The sequence below is a fragment of the Egretta garzetta genome, unplaced genomic scaffold, assembly GCF_000687185.1.
Source record: "Egretta garzetta isolate BGI_Z169 unplaced genomic scaffold, ASM68718v1 scaffold345, whole genome shotgun sequence".
NCBI lineage: Eukaryota > Metazoa > Chordata > Aves > Pelecaniformes > Ardeidae > Egretta > Egretta garzetta.
Window position 1 is genome coordinate 401,376 of NW_009259692.1, and position 5,484 is coordinate 406,859.

A 5,484-nucleotide genomic window follows, 5' to 3' on the forward strand; every position below is an offset into this window, starting at 1 on the left:
GCTGAGGGCCGGGGTTTGGGGGTGGGATGGCAGGGGTAGGGGAACAGTTAGGGGCAATGTTCTTTTCCAACCTAAATATTTCTATAATTCTGAAGGACTTGTATTTCTGCTAAAAGTAAGGAGCCTTTTCCACAGACCCTACCCAAAGCGGGTGTTGGCTGCCCCCTCAGCAGGGCCAGCAGCTCTCGCACTACCTGCTGTATTTACCACGCAGCAGGTCAGGGGGTGCTGGGATTGCAGCTGTTGAACATGTTGGAAGACGCTGAAATATCTGCTTATATATCTCCTTTTCTGGAAGGGTTTACAGTAACTGCCTCGCCTGCGAGGCTGGGTTGGTTGGGCTGGGGTGTCTGCACAGGGAGGTGTTGCTTGCCTGGGCTCTTGGGACACTGGGGACGCTCACCTCCTTCGGGGTCCTGCCCAGCTGAACGTAGAAGCCTTCCAGCGTAGCATTGGGCTGAACTCTGGGCCTCAGCTTGTCACTCACACCCAACCGCCTGCCCAAGGGCAGAGCTACAGTTCTGCAAGAGGAAGGAGAGTTCAGGCAGGAGAGGACGCGTGTGCCCACGCTGTGAGCCAGGGTCAGCCAGCAGCGAGGTCCCCTCAGCACCGTATCCTGCATGGATGCACCACCCCTGCGCTCCGGCACGGCCCCAGCGACGCGTGCACAGCCCAAGGGACCCGTTACAGCTCCAGGGGCACACGCAAAGCCCAGTGCCTCTGCCAGGTCAGTGCTCTTCCTTGCGAGAGACGCAAGGGCACCAAAGTGAAGGGGAGGAATGCTGGATGTGCAGCGGAGACACCAATAACAACTATAAAGTAAGCAATAATTAATTCTTCTGCCGAAGCCCTGAGATACTGTCCTGGTTTCGGCTGGGATAGAGTTAATTTTCTTCATAGTAGCTGGGATAGTGCTGTGGTTTGGATTTAGTACCAGAAGAATGTTGATAACAGACTGATGGTTTTAGTTGTTGCCAAGCAGTGCTCAGACTACTCAAGGACTTTTTGAGCTTCTCCTGCTCGGCCAGGGGCATAACAAGCTGGGAGGGGGCACAGCCAGGAGAGCTGACCCCAACTGACCAAAGAGCTGTTCCAGCCCATGGAACGTCATGCTGGGGAGTGAGTTGGTTGGTTGTGGGGAGAGTGATCGCGGCTCAGGGAGTGATCGCTTCTCGGGCCGGGCTGGGCATCGATCAGCGGGTGGTGAGCAATTGCATTGTGCATCACTTGTTTTATATATTCTGTATATTCTCTTACCATTATTATTATTACTATTGTTATTCTTCTCTCTTATTAAACTGTCTCCATCTCAGCCCACGGGTCTTACTTTTTTTTTTTCCAATTCTCTCCCCCATCCCACTGAGGGGGGGGAGTGAGCGAGCGGCTGCGTGGTGTTTGGTTGCCAGCCGGGTTAAACCACGACAGCCTTGCACGTCTCTGTGTTGGAGTGCACACCAGTCCCCTTCGCAGCATTCCCACGCAGTCCAGACCGTGCCATGAAACCAGTGTGCAAGTGTCCGAGTGCCCCATGTGCCCAGGGTACCAGGGAGCCAAGGACGGAGCACGGGGGATATGCTGGCTCCTGCAGGGAACAGTAGCTTTGCAGGGAACCCATGCAAGGCTCCGGTGTGAGGCACTGCTTTCTAAAAATCTTGTTTCTGGGATGCCGGGCAAGTGCATCGTCTCTGAGGGAAGACCTGATGCCCCTGGAATAAATTCTGGCTCGTCCTACAGCCCCTCTCTGCCACAGCGGCTTATGGCTACGCAGAGCAGGCAGGAGCCAGCTCTGCGGGGAGATGGGCCAGTGCTCCCCACTCCCCCAGGCCATGGGACAGAGCCCCAGTCCCAGCTGAGGGCAGGTTTGCTGAGCACAGCCTTGCTGCTTCACGCCCCCCCGCCCAAAGGGAAGCCCCTCGGCAGATCTGCCCACCCTAGCGCGCCGCCCCGCTCCACCTGATCAGCTCCCGACCCCCTGTGCCCGAGGGCTGGCCTGTACCTCCCCGTGTGTCAGTCCGTGTTCCTGCGAAAGGGACCCAGAGCCCAGTCCGAATCCACCTCCCGCGCCGAGCCGTGTGGACCTGCCTCGCCTCCACACCCAAGCGCTGGGGAGATGCCGGTTGGTCCTCAGGCTCCCCCAGGGAGTACCGGTTCCCTCAGCCAGGTGAATCATAGAATCATAGAATCATAGAATGTTTAGGGTTGGAAGGGACCACTAGTGGTCATCTAGTCCAACCCCCCTGCAGTGAGCAGGGACACTGCTAACTAGATCAGGTTGCTCACAGCCCCATCCAACCTGGCCTTGAATGTTCCCAGGGATGGGGCCTCCACCACCTCTCTGGGCAACCTGTTCCAGTGTTTTACCACCCTCATTGTAAAAAATTTCTTCCTTGCCTCTAGCCTGAACCTACCCTGTTCTAGTTTAAAACCATTTCCCCTTGTCCTAACACAGCTGGCCCTACTAAAAAGATTTTCCCCATCTTTCCTATAGGCCCCCTTTAGGTACTGAAAGGCCGCAATCAGGTCTCCCCGTAGCCTTCTTTTCTCCAGACTGAACAAGCCCAACTCTCTCAGCCTGTCCTCATAGGAGAGGTGCTCCAGCCCTCGGATCATTTTTGTAGCCCTCCTCTGGACCCGTTCCAACAGTTCCATGTCCTTCTTGTGCTGGAGGGCTCCAGAGCTGGACGCAGTACTCCAGGTGAGAATGCCCACCAAGTACATCACCCCTGATTGAACTGGGGATCTCTGGTGCCAGGAGGAGAGCGGGGCAGAGCCATGGTCACCCCCTCCTCCTGCCTCTGTGCTGAGCATGGGGGGCTCATGCAGCACCTTTGGGAGCATCCTCTAGGACCAGGCTGACCCCTGGCTCAGCTGGGGGTTCCCAACACCGATGTACCCAGCAAATCCCTTATCTGTGTTGCAAAATCCCACTTGGACTCTCTCCGGAGGGACCCCTCTGCCCACAGTTGAGGTGTGACTGGGTGACGGATTCGTCTTTTCACACCTCTGGTACAGGTTATGTTACAGGTACAGAAAGAGGAAGGGCAGGGCAAAGAGCTGCCACGCAAATACGAGCTGCCACAAAAAGCAGAGAGAGTCAATATTCTTGGGGACAATCCCCTGACCATTTTGTGGTGGCCAGGAAGCAGGTAAGGATTAGTTTGGAGCAACCCTGCAAGGTGCTGGTGGCAACCAGCACAGGAGAAACCAGATTTGCTGCACTCACCTTTCAAAGATGCATCGGACAACGATCAAAAGCAGGGCACCGGGGATGCAGAGCAAGAGGTCTGGAGGCTGTGGGTAGCGTATGTCTGCAGACTCCTTCATGTCTTCCCAGGTAGCTCCCGGTGGCAGCCAGTATTCATGATGCCAGAATCTCTCCGACAGTCCCATCCCGGTCAGGATGATGGGCCCAGAGAGCAGAGGCTCCGGGACTCGGCAAGCAGGTAGCAGCAGGGCATAAAACTCACTCCGAAATTGGGATTCCCGGCTCAACAGCTCATCATTCACACTCCCCACCTCTCGCCAGATCCCATGAGTATGACTTCAGAGTGGTTGAAATAGCATCACTTGTTCTGACCTGCCCATGAGCTTTGGAGGTGGGGTAAGATGTCCCTGGACAAGAAAGTACGTTAGTGGGTGTCAAGGAGGTGGCTAACCTCAATCCCACGCTGCTGCACGGGTGACTGAAGTCCCTGCCTGGTGACAGTAACAGCAGAGGCTTCTCTCTTGCCCTCCCTTTCTACCAGCCTTTTCCTTCCCAGGCTGCAAAGTCCTCACCTATCCATCAGCTCTGACACCTGGCAGAGGGTGCGGATGGAGGTCCCAGGTGAGGCTGGGCCCCAGCCATTAAGATCCTCTGGCACCCTTAGGGCCCCAACAGGATCAGGTTTGGTTTTTCCATCTTGCCCAGCAACATCCCATATCCTATTTGCATTCTGAACCATCACATAGTGCACGCTAAGTCGATGCACCGCTCCCCAAAACTATTCCGAAGTGCTAATGCTCAGCCCAGCACTTCAGGAGACTTCTCACGTGCCCCATTGCTCTCCTCCATATCCAATTGTGTTTTATCACTCAGCCCCTAAACCCTTCTGTGACCGCTGCATCCTCATCATGAGTAACTTCCATTACCAGCTGATCTTGCCATCTGCCCTTCCCTCCCCCTTTTTGGGGCGCATGCAGCAATACATCGCTGTGAAAAATCCCTACTGGTCTCTCATGGTAACCCCGGGTGGATTTTGTTAAGTCTGTGATGAGGGCCCTTTCTGAACGCCTTTGCAAAGCTGGTTCTCTCCTCTGCATGTGCTCACTGACCCGTTGGGAAAACCCCAGCACAGCGAGACATGATTTCCTCATGCACAACCCATAGGGACTCTTTCCTATAATATTATGTTCATCTGTTTCCACAAATTCCATCATATATTACACTTTCTACCGGTCTGGTTGTCATATTCCTGCTTGGAACCTTCTTAAACGGCCTCAAGTTGTGCCAGGGCAGGGTGAGGTTGGCCATGGGGAACAATTCCTTCCCCTTGGGGCTGTCAGGCACTGGAAGGGGCTGCCCAGGGAAGGGGTCGAGTCCCCAGCCCTGGGGGGATTTAACAGCCGGGCAGAGGCGGTGCTGAGGGCCAGGGTTTGGGGGTGGGATGGCAGGGGTAGGGGAGCGGTTGGGCTGGGGGAGCTTAAAGGGCTTTTCCAACCTCAATGATTCGATTCGATTCTATTCTAATTTTTTCCGATAACAAGATGATTTGAACCACAAAACGGCATTCGTTTGAGTTGGCAGCTCAACAACTCCTAGTATGAGTTTCCTCTTGACCCTTAAGTGAATGCCACCCAGGTTTGAAGCTTTGCTGTTGTTCCGTTAGTCTGTTTGCTATGTAAATTCTTCTCACCCATCAGCTTGAGATGGATCCTCTTGGGATGTAGCCTCAGCAAGACGTCAGGCATCAGCCCCTCTCTGAGCTTCTAAGCGGGGAATCACATGCAGGCAGCTCATTGAGTTTTTTGGCGCTAGCCTGATCTTGCCTCGGTGTTCTTGCCTCGACTATCTGTGACTCCTGCAGCCTTTCCAATGTTCCAGAGATTGGTATCGCCTTCCAAGTTGTTTCTCACGATATTTCTTGGCCTGCTGTGTTGCATGTTGGTATTAATGTGCCAAAGTTACAGGTCCTTTCCACCTTCCCTGTTTAGACACGACTTCAGCTTTCTGAACAATGCCTTGCTGTTTCCTAGGGATGCCCGTACCTGCAGGGACCGTCTCTGTTGTGCATGTGCAAATGAGAAAGGCAGTCGGGGCCTTTCAAAGTGTGGCCATCCGAGCAAAGGCTTCATTGGGCGTACGTGTCTAAGTGAAAAAAAGTGGTGGATGCGCAGCTCTGCTGTCACCTGAACGTGTGCAGGGGGAAGGGAACGACTGCGCCAAACTGCTCTTAAATCAAGATCCAAACCAGCACCAGAGGTCCACAACTACTGGAGTCAGCA